This window comes from Emys orbicularis, chromosome 5 (assembly GCF_028017835.1).
Source record: "Emys orbicularis isolate rEmyOrb1 chromosome 5, rEmyOrb1.hap1, whole genome shotgun sequence".
Classification (NCBI taxonomy): Eukaryota; Metazoa; Chordata; order Testudines; family Emydidae; genus Emys; species Emys orbicularis.
In genome coordinates this window covers 12087913-12108258 of record NC_088687.1, presented here as the reverse complement: position 1 = coordinate 12108258, position 20346 = coordinate 12087913, and positions in this window count along the sequence as shown.

Genomic DNA, 20346 nt, shown 5'->3' with positions numbered 1-20346 from the left:
GAGGCTAAATCCAGCAACTCCTGCTTGGCTGGAAGGCTGGTGTGAAACGCTGGAGTCCTCTTGCCAACATCCAGAGCGGCATGCATAGACCCAGTGTTTCCACGGACAGGCCGAGTCCCAAACAGAGCTGAGCATTTTGGGTTGGTGGGAAGCATTCCTTCGGCTGGGGTGCGCATCCCTGCAGTGTGCTTAATTAAGACTGCAGTTTAAGCCGTGATTTCCTTTCTTTTGCGGGCTTGCGTCAGTCCTGGGAGCATTATTTGAACAGAGAGCTTTGTTTATCTGTCGCTTTGCCTTGTGAGGGAAAAGCAAGCAACCTTTATGTCTTAAATACCTCACATAGCTCCCTGAGGGTGTTTGGTTATGTTGTTCCTTGGCTCTCGCTAGTGGGTGCGCTGGTACAGTTTCCTCCTGCTGTATCTGAGAAGTAAGCTGGAAATACACCCTGTGAAGCCCTCCGGAGTGTAGAAGGACAATATGCAACGACTTCTCCAGAGCAAAACTAGTGCCAGCCTAATGCTTTGGGTCTGACCAGTGTTTTCACCTAAGTTCTGAGAAAGAAAAAGATACAATTATTCCCTTGAAAAGTGAATCACTGTTGGATGCACTGGACTGTGCATTTTGGTCGTGCTGCAGCAGCAGCATCAAGAGCATTGACGTATCCCCTGCCTATGGTAGTTCCTCAGGCAGTACAGAACTACTGGAATGACTCTACACCAACCCCCATTCCCGTCCTCCATCATAGAAGGTGCAGAGAGGGTGTGGCCAGAGCATGCACAGTCTCAGATGTCCACAGGGCCTATAGACAGCTAGATTGTAAATTAGGGTCCCCCCGAGGCTGCTCTAACTTACATGAGGAGTCAAGCGTATCCTCAGTTGTTCTGACCATAGGCGCCAACTCCGTGGTGCTCCAGGGCTCAAGCATGCATGGAAAAAAAATAGGGGGGTGCTTATCACCCACCAGCCACAGCTTTTTGGCGGGGCTGCCAATCAGCTGTTTGACGGCTGGCAGGAGGTGCTCAGGGGAGGGCAGAGAGCAGCGAGGGCCGGGCAGGCAAGGGGCCTCAAGGGAGAGGGCGGAGCAGGAAGGAGCGGGGAGAGGGTGGGGCAACAGGGAAGGGGTGGGGCAGGAAGAGATGGAGCGAGGGTAGGGCCTCGGGGAGGGGTGGAGTGGGGGCGGGGCCTCAAGAAAAATAGAAAGTCAGCACCTGTGGCTCTGAGAATATGGGGAGCCATCTTTGCTCTCCTTCCATGTGACCTATGTCAGAATGGAGGGAAAGAACAGCGGGGCCAGCGTTATGGTGACAACTCCATTGTGGGGGTTGCACTGGGAAACAAGCTTAAAATGTGGCATGCATTCCTGTTTTCCTTCACGATGGAATAGTACTTGGCCTACACCTCTTGCATGGGCCTTCAGGATCGCACTTTCGCAGACCCTGGATCTGATCAGCGTTTGTCTTGCTCTGTCTGGATCTTGCCCCGGCTGAGAAGAGTGCTGCGTAGAAGCACAATCCCCACACTGGTCTGATACATCTGGGAGCACTAGAAACCTGGCCTGGTGGTGCAGAGAAAAGGAGCCGTGGCGATCCTCTGAGCAAGCAGAGCTGGGGGGAAGAGAAAGGAAAGGAAGAGGAGCAACAGCCCCCCCCCCCCCCCATCAGCGGGGAGTTGAAAGGAGAGTGAGACAGAGATGGCACTGAAAGGAACCAGTGGAGATGGGAGGAGGGATAGCTCAGTGGTTTGAGCATTGGCCTGCTAAACCCAGGGTTGTGAGTTCAATCCTTGAGGGAGCCATTTAGGGATCTGGGGCAAAAATCAGTCTGGGGATGGGTCCTGCTTTGAGCCAGGGGTTGGACTAGATGACCTCCTGAGGTCCTTTCCAACCCTGATATTCTATGACTCAAAGGAGCTCTGGTGATGAGGTACCTTGGGGATGCAATGTCACCATTGATTAGGGTGACCAGATAGCAAGGTTGAAAAATCGGGCCGTAGGTGGGGGGTAATAGGCACCTATATAAGACAAAGCCCCAAATAGCGGGACTGTCCCTATAAAATCGGGACATCTGGTCACCTTACCATTGATGTTTCACAGCACGATGCAAAGAAATGTCCTGATGACTTTCTGGCTCTCATGGACTCCACTGGCTGGGGCTCTCCAGCCACTCAAAGTTGATATCACTGTGCTGGTCTAGACTAGAACGGTCTGAAATGTTTCAAACTGGGGATTTTTTTAGTCGAAAAATGGCCGCCTTTTGTAGGGATTCTTTTGGGGGAAAGGCTGCCATCAACCGTTTTTTTCACAAAATGTGCCTTTTGATGTTTTTAGTGAAAACATCAGGGAAAAAAACTATCACGGGAAAACTTTCAGCAAACAAAAAGGTCCGTAACCATTTAGAAAATATTTTCAATATTTTTAAAAAAACAACAACACTAAAAATGTGGCAAAAAAGCCCAAAATGGGTCTATTTTGAACACTTCGAAATACACCCAATTTTGAAAGCTCCGATATTTTGCCAAACAGCTCCTTTTAATTTTTCACCCAGTGCTAGTATCCAAAGCAGCTCAACACACTTGGGGTCTGCTACCATGTTTTAGTAGCTCTGGGGTGAAAATATCACCGGAAAAGGGCTGTTCCTAAAATTCCCACCTATGCCTATGGCTGACTGCGTGTCTGGGGGGCTTTACCTTAAGGAGAGCTGCCAGGCATTTCCTTGCACGCAGAGAATGGCCAGGGCCACTGCCGAAAGAGCATACTTCATTCCAGGGGTGGGGGAAGCAGAGACATAAAGGCCGATGATCTAAGCCAGTAGAGAATTAGTTGGGTGGAGGACACTTCCAAAGGCCTTACAGGTAGGGCTATACTGCATACTAAGCCCAGGCCCTGACTCAGGTTTGAGCACAGAGCCCCCTTCTGTCCACACACAAATTAGTCTGATTCAGGTTAGGACCTTAGGACCCGGGTTCTAGAACCCCCCACTGGGGGAGACGTGGGTCAGAGTCCGAGTCCTGCTGTGATTCTGGTCCAAGCCCTGTCTTTTTGCAGTGTGGACACAGCTCAAGCCACAGACTCGAGTCAGAAGGTCTGCGTAGTGCAGGAAGGATGCATTAGCACGTCTGTGAGACCCAGGTCCAGGGAGTCTAAACCCAGTTTTACAATGCAATGCAAATGCTTAAATGTGGGCTTGGAAACCCACCCTTCTTGGGCTCAGAAACAGGTGTCAGGCAGGATCAGTTCCCCATTCCCATCTTATCTAGGATCAGAGGCATGCGCCATAGGGCCCAGAACAACCAGTGTCCAGGGAGAAGCCTCTGTCTATCTAGGCACTTACATGGCCCCATCACCACAGTGTTATGAGTGCCTAGGGCAGCTGTAGTGTGGAGCTTTGCAGAGAGCTGTGACTGCAGGTAGCTGCCATAGAGAGGGGAAGGAACGGAGAGGCAGGGGGAAGCACCCTGGGGACTGGTAGGAAAAGCCCCTGGAGGGAAGAGATGTGATGGGGAGATAAGCAGTTCAGCAGCTGGAAGGGGAAAGAAAGGGGCCAGACAGAAGCCAAAGGAGGCTACTGCAGGCCGCCTGTGGAGCTGGAAGGACCAGCAGCCTCCTTCAGCATGGTGCGTGACGGAATATAAAGGAACAGGGCAGGAAGGACTCTGCAGAGATGGGGAGCAACCCGGTCAGAGCAGCGAGAGCTGATTGCAAGGGTGGGGAATAAAACAGAGGCCCTGCAAAGACACAGCCCCTGCAGAGGGGCCTTTTGCAGGAGCCAATCCTCCAGGTTTCCCTTAAAGGGCAAAGCCAGTGAATTAGGCCCTCTTCAGCATGGGCAGGAACTGGGGCAATAGAACCTTGGCTGTGGCCTGGGCGGCAGGGAAGGATCAGACTGGCAGGAGTTGTGGACCTTAGTAGAGTGTCTCTGTATGGGTACCTGCGGTGGGAGATTGTGTGGTCTGTCACCCCTAGTGAAGCACATGAGACCACTAGCACAGTAAGCTGGAGGGGAGACAATGGAGAGGGGGCCCCAATTAGACCCTGGGCTACACCGGATATGGGTAAAGCCCTGGTCTGCCCACCAAGGGAGAGAGGGCTTAAGGCTGGAGCCCCAAGGGACAAGGTTAGCCCAGTACATGTGCCTCTGGCATTTTCCCCTAGGGGTTTTGTTAAGAACTTGCTCTGTGTAACTTCAACTGCACCTGGCTTCCTGGGCCAAATTCTGCGCACAGATGTGCACATCCAGCTCCCATTTAAGACAACGGGGCTGCAGATTTGTTCTTGCATTTCCAGGGTTTCTCCACCCTTTTCTTTCTGCCGGTTGTACTTAAGACTCCGCATTAAACGTGTTTGCGAGTGCTTATTGAGGCGCTAAGCCACGTGCTGCCTAGGATCTGGTGATTTTCCTCTGAGCTAGTAGTGTATTGTCAAACTACCAAGTGCTAACACACTCACAGTGATCCCTGCAGAAGGGAATTAGGAGTAGCAGAGCTTTGTGTGGTTAATTCTTCTCGGTCGACTATTCTTCAATCAGAGCATTTGTATTCCCTTCCAAACTAGAGATTCCACATGCATGTAGGCAAAAACTGCCCGTCATCTGGAACTACGCAGGGGAGTACCCAATCTTTTCAGTAATTGCCAAAAATCCAGGTTGACTGTGTTCTGTTTTACACTCGTTAATACACTCGGTATTAGAGAGACAAGGCGGGTGAGGTGGTAGCTTTTATTGGACCCACACTAGGTATTCAGTCCCAAAGAAACGTTTCACCTCTCATTTGTCATGATGACCTGTTATGTCATGGTACTGGATGATGTAACACAATGGAACGTGCTGACACCTTTACTAAAAAGTATTTTAAAATGTATTGCAGATGAATGTTGTGTTTATGGGCCGCTAAATGGTGATCCACCCCAATCAACACCCATTCATCAATGGTTTAGAAAAGTCTTAGCAAATTCTTCTAAGGCAATGAGTTAATAGAAATTCATGTTCACATGTGTGTGGAAGAGAACCTTTATAATCTCCAAGTAAAGTCGCAGGGCAAGATGTACTAAAATGAGCTCAGCGCAAGCATGATTCAAACTGTTTTCTGTAGGCGAAGATGATCAGAAATGCACTACAGCTGTGCAAGCCCTTGAAAAATGAGGCTAGCAATAACGTATTACTTCAGCTAATTACTAAAGTCATGATTTATAGTCCCCAGTTTACTAATAAAGCCATGATTTATAGTCCCCATGCACCATTGTGAAGGCCCTCTGACTCACATGAGATATAACCTTTCCAATTCATGAATTAAAATACTGAAATACGTAAAACTGGAGGCAGATGTCATTGTTAGCAATGATTGTGCAACTTTACCAGCGGATTCTTAATAAATCGAGACAAGTCACAAACTAGCATGTTTAAGCTAATCTGCAGATTCACAGCTGATGAAATTTCCAGCAGGATATTTACGATTTGTTAATATCCTGTTTACAAAAACTGTGTAGACAGTGGAAACCCATTACCCAAAGATCCACATAAAGGATGCTTCCAGTGTTTGTAAGACAGATGGCAATTGAGATGGTATGTGATACGGCTGATGCATATTGTAATCAAATGATGCCCCAACATAACCAAAGGAATGTTGCAATTTGGACTGCATTGCATAAGACTGATATAAGCAGATTTCCTTAAAGATCTTATTTTAAGTGCATTAAACCTCTGTGCCCATTAAAACCATGCATTTGGAAGGATAAGAAATAAGTGCTGTACACTGAGGCCTGAGGAACACCAGCCATTCATGGAGTGCTAGCTGGTGCTCCACAGAATGGAATATTCTGAGACCCAAGCAGAGGAAGTGATGGGAGATGAGGCGGATCTGAGAGAGGCGCCCTCTGTTGCAAAGTGTTCTGGCGGATTTAAAGATTGGCAAATCCCTGGTTTGTTCTGGCCAATCTCCTGTACTAATTTTGTTCTGATTTTGAATGGAGGTTGCTTGTATGTTCAGTGATGTGTGTCTCGGGCAGGGCAGATTAATATGAGTGTGGAGTTGGACCGGGAATATATGATGTATGAAGGGACAAGTCCTACTCTGACACCTCTGTAGGACTCCTGTTGAAGTAAAGGTCCAAACGTTTGTAGCCGGGGTGCCTGAAGTTAGGCCTCTAAATCCAATATTTAACCTCCTAGATAAAAATGACCCAATGTTCAGGGACACAGAGCCCCCGCTGAAGTTCTCAAATCAGGCCACTTTCACGGAGGAACCTAAATATTGGATTTAGAGGCTTAACTTGAGGTTTGCAGATTTGACAGTGATTGGATTCCACAGTCCCGTCCCCCATTCTTCATGTTAGTTTTATCTCCTTCTGTGCTTTTTCACAGCACCATCCCCGCTGCCTTCCATACATATGAAGAACAGAGTCCCTGCCTTCAGGAGTGTACTGCACAGGCTGTCTGTCCTGGGTTAGCGATAGTCTCCGTTCAACGGCTAAGCCAAGTCCAAGTTTCTAATACTGTCGGGTAGTTAAAAACAACGGTCACTGTGTTCAAAGAGCTGGCGTATCACTGATGTAGGGGGGAAAAACCCTGCAGGCCATGGGACGTTGTAGCCCCAATACGGGGCAGGAGGTGTCTCTTTCTTCACTGGTCTACAATTTTTGAGAAGTCGTCTGCTTCAGTGATAAAATGTACTAATTATTATGTATTTTGATGTGCTGATTTCAAATATGACAATTAAAACAACTGATTGGCTACTGTTTCTAAGATATTTAAGTTTTTACATTTTATGTCTATGTATATTGTGTAGATAGTAGAGTTTTAATCATAAATTGTAAACCTAGGTCTTTTCATGTGTTTACGGTTGCTTTACATGATAATATTTCACCTGTCCTGTTTATGTAACACTTTAAAAATCAGCAAAAGGGTTATATAAATCAAATTTATTATGAAACAAAAGGCAAAAAACTATTCTGTACATAGTTTAGTCCTATTCAGTGTCTACTCGGTGCTTCTTGGCTTGTCTCTTGTATTCATTAAATGGAGCATCTCTTGTCACTGTCCAGCAATAGTCTGCAAGCATTGATGGGCTCCATTTGCCCTGATAGCATTTCTCCATTGTTGCAATGTCCTGGTGAAATCGCTCGCCGTGCTCGTCGCTCACTGCTCTGCAGTTCGGTGGAAAAAAATCTAGATGAGAGTGCAAAAAATGTATCTTTAGTGACATGTTGCAACCAAGGCTTTTGTATGCCTTGAGGAGGTTTTCCACCAACAACCTGTAGTTGTCTGCCTTGTTGTTTCCGAGAAAATTTATTGCCACTAACTGGAAGGCTTTCCATGCCGTCTTTTCCTTGCCATGCAGTGCATGGTCAAATGCATCATCTCGAAGAAGTTCACGAATCTGAGGACCAACAAAGACACCTTCCCTTATCTTAGCTTCACTTAACCTTGGAAATTTTCCACGGAGGTACTTGAAAGCTGCTTGTGTTTTGTCAATGGCCTTGACAAAGTTCTTCATCAGACCCAGCTTGATGTGTAAGGGTGGTAACAAAATCTTCCTTGATTCAACAAGTGGTGGATGCTGAACACTTTTCCTCCCAGGCTCCAATGACTGTCGGAGTGGCCAATCTTTCTTGATGTAGTGGGAATCTCTTGCACGACTTTCCCATTCGCAGAGAAAACAGCAGTACTTTGTGTATCCAGTCTGCAGACCAAGCAAGAGAGCAACAACCTTCAAATCGCCACAAAGCTGCCACTGATGTTGGTCATAGTTTATGCACCTCAAAAGTTGTTTCATGTTGTCATAGGTTTCCTTCATATGGACTGCATGACCAACTGGAATTTCATGGCAAACATTGCCATTATGCAGTAAAACAGCTTTAAGACTCGTCTTCGATGAATCAATGAACAGTCTCCACTCAACTGGATCGTGAACGATGTTGAGGGCTGCCATCACACCATCGATGTTGTTGCAGGCTACAAGATCACCTCCCATGAAGAAGAATGGGGCAAGATCCTTTTGACGGTCACGGAACATGGAAACCCTAACATCACCTGCCAGGAGATTCCACTGCTGTAGTCTGGAGCCCAACAGCTCTGCCTTACTCTTGGGTAGTTCCAAATCCCTGACAAGGTCATTCAGTTCACCTTGTGTTATGAGGTGTGGTTCAGAGGAGGAGGATGGGAGAAAATGTGGGTCCTGTGACATTGATGGTTAAGAACATAAGAAGGGCCGTACCGGGTCAGACCAAAGGTCCATCTAGCCCAGTATCCTGTCTACCGACAGTGGCCAATGCCAGGTGCCCCAGAGGGAGTGAACCTAACAGGCAATGATCAAGTGATCTCTCTCCTGCCATCCATCTCCACCCTCTGACAGACAGAGGCTAGGGACACCATTCCTTACCCGTCCTGGCTAATAGCCATTAATGGACTTAACCACCATGAATTTATCCAGTTCTCTTTTAAACTCTGTTATAGTCCTAGCCTTCACAACCTCCTCAGGTAAGGAGTTCCACAAGTTGACTGTGCGCTGCGTGAAGAAGAACTTCCTTTTATTTGTTTTAAACCTGCTGCCTATTAATTTCATTTGATGACCCCTAGTTCTTGTATTATGGGAATAAGTAAATAACTTTTCCTTATCCACTTTCTCCACATCACTCATGATTTTATATACCTCTATCATATCCCTCCTTAGTCTCCTCTTTTCCAAGCTGAAGAGTCCTAGCCTCTTTAATCTCTCCTCATATGGGACCCGTTCCAAACCCTTAATCATTTTAGTTGCCCTTTTCTGAACCTTTTCTAGTGCCAGTATATCTTTTTTGAGATGAGGAGACCACATCTGTACGCAGTATTCGAGATGAGGGCGTACCATCGATTTATATAAGGGCAATAATATATTCTCAGTCTTATTCTCTATCCCCTTTTTAATGATTCCTAACATCCTGTTTGCTTTTTTGACCGCCTCTGTACACTGCGTGGACATTTTCAGAGAACTATCCACGATGACTCCAAGATCTTTTTCCTGACTTGTTGGTTCAGGACCAGAAGTTTCATCCTCTTCCTCTTCCTCGTCTGACTCAAGTGAGAATGATTCTGGTGCATCAGGAACCGGCAGTCCTTCTCCGTGGGGTACTGGGCGTATAGCTGATGGAATGTTTGGATAATGCACTGTCCACTTTTTCTTCTTTGACACACCTTTCCCAACTGGAGGCACCATGCAGAAGTAACAATTGCTGGTATGATCTGTTGGCTCTCTCCAAATCATTGGCACTGCAAAAGGCATAGATTTCCTTTTCCTGTTCAACCACTGGCGAAGATTTGTTGCACAAGTGTTGCAGCATATGTGTGGGGCCCACCTCTTGTCCTGATCTCCAATTTTGCAGCCAAAATAAAGGTGATAGGCTTTCTTAACCATAGTGGTTATACTGCGCTTTTGTGATGCAAAAGTCACTTCACCACAAACATAGCAGAAGTTATCTGCACTGTTCACACAAGTACGAGGCATCTCTGCTCACTTTGGCTAAACAGAAATGTGTCCCTTTGCAAAATCAAACACTGACAAATAAGAGAGCACGACACTGTATGATTTCTAGAGCTGATATAGGGCAATTTGTTAGGCAGAGTGATGTAAGCTTCGTTATGATTGCATCATCCATGACTTCTAGGAATAACATGATGCAATTCATATCATGTATGATGCAATACCAGCTTCAGATTGCATCATTCATTGTTTTGCCTAAAAAGCAAGTACTGTCCAAACCCAGTCATAGATTTATTCATAGATCCAGTCAAAGATGTATTTTAGTCATTTCTGGTTTAAATTGAGATCCCTTCCCTTTATAACTCACTTATCCAATGCCATTCCCAAGTCAAGGGTCGTATATACTGACCCAATAGCATATCTTGAAAACTAGAGCCAATCAACAATTTTAAGCATCATTTTCGTTCTCAGTGACCCAGAATTAGTAAAGTTTGACTACATTTATTTCAGAAGCATTTTGGCTGTAGAGCAGTGTTATGTGGGCTTTTGGAGGAGTCTCTCTCGTAGCCCCCTCTCCTCACCCTCATTCAGGAATAAGCTCTGTCCCCTGCTGTAGCATCCAAAGAGGCCGCTGAAAGCTCTCCTATGAGAGCAGCAGTGAGGCAGCTGCAGGAAGCAGCCTGGCTGCTGGGGACAGCAGGTCTTCAGGAGATACCACCAAGGGAGAGCCCCACCAGAGGCCTCTTAAAGTCTGTCTGCGCTGCAATAAAACACCAGCGGCTGGCCCATGCCTACTGACTCAGGTTCACGGGGCTCAGGCTAAGGGGCTGTTTAACTGCAGTGTAGACGTTCTGGCTCGGGCTGGAGCCTGGACTCTAGGACCCTGCGAGGTGGGAGGATCTAACCTGTAACTCTCCCGCCTTGCAGGGTCCCAGAGCCTGGGCTTCAGCCCGAGCCCAGACATCGACACAGCAATTTTACAGCCTCCCGCAGCCCGAGCCCCACAAGCCAGAGTCAGCTGCCCCGAGCCAGCTGCGGCCCTGCCGTGGGTCTTTTATTGCTGTGTTATCACACCCTCCTAGCTAACAAGCAGCGCTGCAGGGCAGCCTTAGCCAGCCCGTCCCCACAGGCCAGTAGAAGCACTCTGCTCCCTGCCAAGGCAGCTGCGGCACCTGCCACTTGGTGGGCAAACGGGCTGTGTTTGGCCAGCGCTCCCAACCAAACCCTGCTTAGAGGGAAGGATTTGGCTCCCTCTCCAGGACTGAAGGCTGGGGGAGAGGATCTGGCCAAATACCTTTGACCTATTTCCTCGTTCCCGGTAGCTGGCAGCATCTCTGCCTGCAAAGGGTGGGAGAAGGGAGATCGGTGCCTCAGGCAGCTGGTTACCATGGGTGATGAAACTGGCTATGGCCTTCCCGGCTCCCCGCCTCCTGGGGTGTTTGTGGCTTTTTCTCGCGGGGCATGCTTAGGGCCAGGCCAGAGCCAGACTGGCGGATGTCTTGGCTACTGTATCTCTGGCGAGGCTCGTGCCACAGGCTATGGCCTGCCTGCGGGATGGCTGGAAGGCAAGGACAGGGGCCGCTGTTGCTCTCCCATTACCGCTGTAGTGTGGGGTTCTGGCTACAGGGAGAATAAATAACAAACCTTATAGTGGGCTGTCAGGGGAAGAGTGCAGAGCTGGAAACCGTTTACTCAAATAGATCATGGTGTCTGTATGGGTGTGTGATATAGACACACATATATATGGTACCTATCAGGGAGAGAGTAAGATAGGTACAAACCTTGCACAGCTCCATGTGACTTAGCCAGGTGGTGAGCCACTGGTTTGCTCAGCTGGTAGAGCAGTGGGCTGTGGGCCACAGAGGGGCCAGCTGGCATTGTGACAATGGTGATGAAGTGGACACACAGATTTAGAAGCTTTCTAGGGCAGGGACATCTTTTCACCTGTGCGTGACAATGCCTCGCACAGTGGGGCCCTAATCCTAATTGAGGCCTTTGGATGCTACCGAAATAGAAATGATTAATGGTAATTATAACAACATTATAATGCTCCTGGATTGGGGAATTCCAGTAATTGGCTGAGTCTGCTCCAGTGCCTAGCTACAAGTTACCAGGCAAAACAAATACAATATGCACATAGATTTCATTTCCTGCTAATGCATACATTGGCTAAGCTGTCTGGATCCTGGAGTTTCAGGTGAATGTTGTTTATTCCGCCACTTGTCATTACCTAGTCATCGTTTCTGTGATGTCCAGTAAAGATTAGGATGCTCATTCTAGGTTGTTGGGCAGCCAGAGAAAAAGCACATAAAGCTACTAAAGTCTACCCCCTACCTGGGCATAAGATATGAGGGTTGTTGCTAGCCGAAGTGTGGATACAGAAAGCCCACCCAAAAAGCCCATAAACAGACCAGTATACACCAAAGGCCAGACTATAGCATAGATTCCACTGTCCACATAGGGTAGGCTGCTGTCCTGACTCAGGTGAGAATGCCGATGGCTTCATAGGGACTCTTGCCTGAGTCAGATTAGCCAGGGTACGCCTAAAGTGCACAGAGACTGACCCAACTCTTTATATAATGTACATTATTTAGTTACTTCAAAAATGGGGGGGGGGAGGGTGTACAGGGCTGGGCCCAGGATTTAAGGGCCTCAGAACTGTCTGTAGTCTCCAAAAGCTCCAAACGTTCCTACTCCCCCTCTCCTTCCCTTGATTCCCTCACCCACTTCAGTGCGGAGATAGGTGGCAGTGAGATGTTCCCCTCAGATGTTCCCTCTCCCATGCCAGCGCCAAAGGTAGTGTCACAATGTGCAAAGTGATGCACATTGGAAAACATAATCCCAACTACACATAGAAAATGATGGGGTCTAAATGAGCTGTTACCGCTCAAGAGAGAGATCTTGGAGTCGCTGTGGATAGTTCTCTGAAAACATCCCCTCAATGTGCAGCAGCAGTCAAAAAAGCAAATAGAATGTTGGGAATCATTAGGAAAGGGATAGATAATAAGGCAGAAAATATCATGTTGCCTCTATATAAATCCATAGTACACCCACATCTTGAATACTGCGTGCAGATGTGGTCACCCCATCTCAAAAAGCAAATATTGGAATTGGAAAAGGTTCAAAAAAGAGCAACAAAATGATTAGGGGTAGGGAACAGCTTCCGTATGAGAGATTAAAAAGGCTGAGACTGTTCAGTTTAGAAAAGCGATGACTAAGGGGGGATATGATAGAGGTCTATAAAATCATGACTCTTGTGGAGAAAGTAAATAAGGAAGAGTTATTTACTCCTTCTCATAACACAAGAACTAGGGACCATCAAATGAAATTAATAGGCAGTGGGTTTAACAAACAAAAGGAAGTATTTCTTCACACAACGCACAGTCAGTCTGAGGAACTCTTTGCCAGAGGATGTTGTAAAGGCCAAGACTATAACAGGGTTCAAAAAAGAACTAGATAAGTTCATGGAGGAAAGGTCCATCAATGGCTATTAGCCAGGATGGGCAGGGATGGTGTCCCTAGCCTCTGTTTGCCAGAAGCTGGGAATGGACGACAGGGGATGGATCACTTGGTGATTGCCTGTTCTGTTCATTCCCTCTGGGGCACCTGGCATTGGCCACTGTCGGAAGACAGGATACTGGGCTAGATGGACCTTTGGTCTGACCCAGTATGGCCGCTCTTATGTCACCATGCTGGTTGAGATCTGAGTATTTACTCTAATGGAGCTGTTCAGCAGCCTCTCCCGAGTTCCCTCTATGCAGCTGGACAAAGGGCTGCTGAGCAAATGCATCATGTATTCGCTATCCAGGCCTCAGTTTAGGTGGCAGAGGAAATCCCCACTGAGTGCTGGTGAGGCCCAGGCCCTGGATCACGTTGGGTGCAGGCTCAAGTTCTTATCTGCCTCCTTGTGAGGGCAGCCTGGTAGGATTCCATACAGAACATCGTCAACATCCCAGAGTTGCCTTTGTCAATATCCGAGCCGGCTGTTCAGTTTACAAACAAAGGAGAAGTACCCAAGCCAGGTGAGGAAAACCATAGCCAGTGAAGGCCAGACAGCACAAACTGGAGAAGCCAGTTCCACCAAGCAAAGATCCTCTTAGTCATCGCAAATCCCTTTGGCGGCTCCGCTGCTATCATTTCTCTCCCCTGAGGTCAGTGTCACTCTCTGGCTTGCACCTCCCATTCACAGCACTGCTGTCTGTGGTCAGCAGGCAGGAATGCTGTCACTCGTTTCATGGAACCATTTTATTTGCTTGTTGTTAACAATAAAATGTGTGTCAGCCATTAGACAGAGAACTGCAAAAATGATCGGAACATGCTTGTCAAAGCACTGTAGGGTGACCAGATGTCCCGATTTTATAGGGACAGTCCATATTTTAGGGGCATATATTGTCTTATATAGGCACCTATTACCCCCACCCCCTGCCCCAATTTTTCACACTTGCTATCTGGTCCCCTAGAGCACTTACTGTAGGCACCAACGCGGGATTGAGTCTCTACAGGAAAACCCCCAAATGGATGACAGGATTAACCCCATTGCAGTCTGTGACAAAGCTCCCATTGATTTCACTGAGGCAGGTTCAGACCCGAGGGTTATACTGGCTACTAGTCAGGAATTCAAGGGCTGCACCCAAGTTGCATATAGTATCTACGTACATAATGTTATCAGCAGGAATAGAACAGTCAGAATATTTGCATGTGGTTGTATCTTCCTGGATAGGTTAAAATGTATGTTTCTTGAGAGAAGATCTAAAGCCCACTGAAGTCAATAGAAAGGACTTCCCTGGACTTGGGGTCAGGCCCTAGGTTTGGACATCACATTTCCAGGAAGATATTGGCAAACTGGAAAGAGTTCAGAGAAGAGCAACAAAAATGATGGGGGGTGTGTGGAGGGAGGGCAGGATTAATTTATGAGAAAATATTTTAAAAAATATTTGCCACTGATCTGCTGGATGACTTCCCCTCTTTATGCCGTTTCTATGGTTTGTCTGTCTGGTCTCTTTAGATTATAAGCTATTTGGTACAGGGACTGCCTCTTAGTAGGTACATACCCAGCACTATGCACAAGGGGGCTTTGACCTTGCTTAAGCGATCTAGGCACTGCTGTAATCGAAGTAATATGTACAGCTAAGCAACAAACAAAGGCAGAAGGGCATGAAAATAGGCTACAAATATCTGAAAGGTGTAGACCCCAGGGAAGGAGAGGAATTCTACACTGTGGGGAATAGAGATACAACTAGGAGGAATGGGATGAAATTAAGAAAGGGAGCTTTTCTTGAAATTCAGTCTATCTGTGAATCGGCTGCAGAATAGTCTCCCAAGGAAAAAGGGTGGAGATTTTTTAAAACTGGACCGCACGGTTCTCTAGAAAATGTCCTGTACAGAGCAATCAAGCATGACCTGGCTGATCTAGTAAGCCTTTTCTGTCTCTATTGTCTATGGTTTTGTGGGATGACTAGGAATTTCTTTTTAGTCTATTTTTAGGTTTACATACAGCCTGCAGCTGTGCTAAGGAAGTGCAATAATCCAACCAAACAAAAACAAACAAAACCCTGTAGTCAAATAGCTTTGTCCTCACTGCATTATCTTTATAAGTTAGAGACGGTGTTTCCTCGTCTCCAAATCCTCTCTGACATCAATGATAAATAAACCAATAAAACAAACCCTGTCTAAAGGCTGGTCCATACCTTTGGATTTTTCAAAGGTTGTTGAGCTGTCTGAAAGAAACAGTGACCAAAGATAAAAATTAGGGCTGTCAGTTAATCGCAGTTAACTCACGCGATTAACTCAAAAAAAATTAATCACAATGAACCCTACTTATAACAATAGAATACCAATTGAAATGTATTAAATATTTTTGGATGTTTTTCTACATTTTCAATATTGATTTCAATTACAACACAGAATACAAAGTGCACACTTTATATTATTTTTGATTACAAATATATGCACTGTAAAAATGATAAAAGAAATAATATTTTTCAGTTCACCTCATACAAGTATTGTAGTGCAATCTCTTTATCGTGAAAGTGCAACTTACAAATGCAGATATTTTTTGGTTACATAACTGAACTCAAAAACAAAACAGTGTAAAACTTTAGAGCCTGCAAGTCCACTCAGTCCTACTTCTTATTCTGCCAATCGCTAGGACAAACAAGTTTGTTTGTATTGATGGGAGATACTGCTGCCTGCTTCTTATTTACAATGTCACCTGACAGGTGTTCGCATGGCACTTCCGTAGCCGGCGTTGCAAGGTATTTACGTGCCAGATATGCTAAACATTCATATGCCCCTTCATGCTTCAGCCACCATTCCAGAGGACATGCTTCCATGCTGATGATGCTCATTAAAAAAATAATGTGTCAATTAAATTTGTGACTGTACTCCTTGGGGGGAGAATTGTATGTCTCCTGCTCTGTTTTACCCGCATTCTGCATATATTTCATGTTATAGCAGTCTCGGATGATGACCCAGCACATGTTCATTTTAAGAACACTTTCACAGCAGATTTGACAAAACGCAAAGAAGGTACCAATATGAGATTTCTAAAGATAGCTACAGCACTCGACCCAAGGTTTAGGAATCTGAAGTGCCGTCCAAAATCTGAGAAGGACGAGATGTGGAGCGTGCTTTCAGAAGTCTTAAAAGAGCAACACTCTGATGCGGAAGCTATAGAACCTGAACCACCAAAAAAGAAAATTAACCTTCTCCCAATTGGCAACTGACTCAGATAATGAAAATGAACATGCGTCGGTCTGCTCTGCTTTGGATGGTTATCGAGCAGAACCCATCATCGGCATGGATGCATGTCCTCTGGACTGGTGGTTGAAGCATGAAGGGACATATGAATCTTTAGCGCATCTGGCACGTAAATATCTTGCGACGCCGGCTACAAGACTGTCATGCAAATGCCTGTTCTCACTTTCAGGAGACATTGTAAACAAGAAGTAGGCAGCAGTATCTCCTGCAAATTGTAACCAACCTTGTTTGTCTGAGTGACTGGCTGACCAAGAAGCAGGACTGAGTGGACTTGTAGGCTCTAAAATTGTACATTGTTTTATTTTTGAATGCAGTTTTTCTTTATATAATTCTACATTTGTAAGTTCAACTTTCATGATAAAGAGATTGCACTACAGTACTTGTATGAGGTGAAGTGAATTTTTTGTTTTGTTTTTTACAGTGCAAATATTTGTAATAAAAAATAAATAGAAAGTGAGCACTGTACACTTTATATCCTATGTTGTAATTGAAAATAATATATTTGAAAATGTAGTAAACATCCAAAAATATTTAAAATAAATGGTATTCTATTGTTGTTTAACAGCGTGATTAATCGTGATTAATTTTTTTAATTGCACAATTAATTTTTTTTAATCACTTGACAGCCCTAATAAAAATGTATAACTGCAGCAGAGGGCTCGAGGATAGAATCATGTATAGATGTGATCAAACAAAGTTGATCTGAATTGGGCCAATATACTTTTGAACATGTGTTTTCTTCAAAGGTGGGCTGTTAGCTAGTAATTCAATTTTCTGTTACTACAAGCACCCTGCACTAGTAATTTCACTGTAATCATAAACCATGTTATACATCCTGCTTGAAATGGGAAGGAAGGGAAAATAAGCCATAATAAGTCTGTTGTACAAATTATTTGCCTATTTTGTAAACAGTGTGTGATAATTGACCTAGTCAATAGGCATCATAAAAGGGGGAAATTCCTGCCCTAAACTGTAGAATTCCAGAGCCAAATGTTCAGCTGGTTCAAACTGGTGTAGCTCCACTATTAACTTCAATGGAGCCATGCCAATTTATACTAGATTAAGAGCTCAACCAAATGCTGAAGTATATACCCTCAGAGCCCAGTTGTGCTACCCTACTCATATTGAATTGTCCCCTACTACATACCCAATCTCTGTGATTTCAGTGAGTCTATGCATGTAGCAAGCTACTACTCACTGTGAGCAATTTTAAGAGCACAAGTTGGCTCTTAAAATTAAACATCCAAGTCAACTGAAGCATTGAAATTTACAATTTGTAGAAGACTGTTTTGTAGTATGTTCAAAGAGGCAAACTCCACTTCTCAAAGCAACATTTGTAGAGAATACAGTGTAACAGAAGTGGCAGCTAGGATGAGTGATGAGAAATTATACGCCACAAGACAAAGAAGATGACAAGAACACTAAACAAAGATGGTTATATGATAATTGTTTTCCTTACATTAAAATTTGAAAGAGGAAATTCCAATGAATTGCTGCGATCGTGTCAGCTTTAAATGGTATCTGGGTACCAATCCAAGCCTGTAATTAAATGCTCTCCTAGCAATCAGAAATCATGTGAGAGTGTAAGAGAGAAATTAATTATAAGGTCATAAGTCAGTGGAAGTGTTGTGGTGATACTGCTTCTCAAGCAGCTTCAAAAATCCCCATATGAACAAATGGTATAGAAATCGTCCAAGCTCTCTTTCTTTTAATCATGTAGAAGCATGCAATAAAACACTTACTAAAGGGGATCAACCCTTGTAAAGAAGAAACAGTGCTGTGGGATCAGAAAAGCTGCCATCTGTTGACAGCAATGCAGAAGTTTGATCTTGTTGGGATAAGCGATTACCCTAATGCTGGGTGATGAGGGGGGAATCACATGGAGACATCATCATCCTTTAGAATGTCCTGTTGGTATGCAAAGCATCTATCTGTCAGCGCTCTGTCCAATCAGAAGACTTACTTTATCATACTGCTTTCCCTAACCCTTGCACAACTTTGATGAGCAGTGTGTGATATCAAAGCACATAGTGACCTACAGCTTTTGCCGAATGTCAGCATTCTTACACTTTCTTGGGGCTTGTCTACACAGGGGAGTTATTCTGGAGTAAGTGTCCAAATAGGGAGTCATTCCTGAATAGTTATCGCAGAATAGCTTATCCCCACATAGCTATACTGGTCAATTTCTCTATGTAAACAAGCCCTTCAAAAATGGAGAAATCTATCCACAGATTTTTGAATCAATCTGCTATTAAATTTCACTGCATTGTCACTGCTCAAACTCTTTTACACATTGAGGGAGGTACATCAGATGTTCTGGATTAAGAGAATAGTGTCTCCTCCTGTGTTCTTAAGGTGAAAATCACAAAGCAAAATGGTTCTGCTACTTTAAACAGACAAAAACTTTGCACCAGTGTGAGAGGAGAATGAAGCCTACGCTGATTTGGATAGTTCAAAAAAAAATGGTAACAGAATACCGAGCCTTTTACTGAGTTACTGGTCAAATCTAGCCCAGTTCACTAGTGATCATGAATTGCTATCATCTGATGGCTCTTCAGTGGTATACATGAAATGAACTGGAGGTCTCCGTGGTACTTAATGGACTGGTGTTCCCGTGACAAAAACCACAACCAGTATTTACACTAATGGTCACCCTTGCTGGCAGGCTGTGTACAGGGCCGGGGGGCGGGGGGGCATGGAGGCTGAACTACCCTCAGACCTTGAGAGATGAACCCTCCAGGTCAAGGTTAGGCACAAGGGTGGAGTACCTGGCATTCCCGTTGCCTATGCGGTAATTTAATGGAGCATTTCAGACTCCCGAGCGGAGATTCTATGGCAGCCGGATGCTGTACTGCCCTGGTGGGAACATGAGAAATGTAGATAGACCAAAGATTAGATAAAACAGCTGCCAATCCAGCAAGGAGCACTCATTCTTTTCAAAGCCATTCAAGGAGTGCTCTTGGCAAGAGAACAGCCAAACAGCTCCTCCTACACATGGCGGATACAGACAATGATCAGCCATTGGTCCTTCCTGCTAGAATGAGGTCTCATCCCACTAAGTTCGTGGTAGGTAAATTTAGAACAAATAAAAGGAAACCCTCCTGACAGTGTTCAGTCAGCCACTGGAATTTACTGCTGCAGGAAGTGGCAGTCAAGTGCTGGGGCTGGAGTTCTTTAACTGGCTGGCTAATGTTAGGACCAATACTAATATTTAAAATAATGCTTGCTAAAAATAAGTACAATCAAACCACATGCTTCAGGGCCTCTGATGACAAGGGTCAGGAAGGAATTCCTTGTCCACCGTACAGTGCTGTGCAATGGGCGAGGTGCACGGTGGGAGGTTTGGGCTCCTCTCTCCAGCACCAGGTATAGGTCACTGCTGATGTGACCTGCTGGAGTAGAATAAACAATGGCAGATCCAATGTTTCCAGTGTATTCAGTGCTCTACTTTATAATGAAAGAGGTGCCGGGGCTCAAGCAATATTTTTGCATTCATAACGGATGCAGCCCCAGAGGTGCCTGGGCTATGAACTGCCAAGCCTGGAGGCGCCGGGGCTCAGCTCTGGCACAAATTAAGCACTGACTGGATTGATTCTTGCAGAGACCAAGGACATACTGAGTGAGTCCATTCCTACCCAGAGCGATACTAGTGTAAAGTGAGGGCTTCATGGAAGCCCCTGGAGTGTCTCCAGAAGGACGGGGGCCTTGGAGCAGAATTGCAGCCACCCACGTGGGGACCGCTCTCATTCCCCACCGTGTAAATCCGGAATAAATCCATTGCCTGGGGGCGGGGGTACGGAAAGGGAGTTACTCCAGATCTACCCCAGGATAACTGAGAGCAGAATTTGGCCCGCTGATTTCCAGCCCTTGGAAGCTTTCGTTTCCTTCCTGCCCTTCCGCCAGCAGCTCCTCCCTTGGGCAGCAGCAGGTGCCGGGGTCTCGCCTACCCCAGCAGCAGCAGGGGGCCGGGATCTCTCCCCCCCGCCCGCCGCTGGGGGTCCGGCCCCGGGGCCCGCTAGGTGGCGCGGGCGGGCGAGGGAAGCCGGGGGCGGAGGGATTCCCCGGCCGGCGCTGGCTCTCTGAAGCAATCCTCCCCGGGGCGTCGGGACTGGGCGGCCGGCCCCAGCCTCCGCCGGGCCG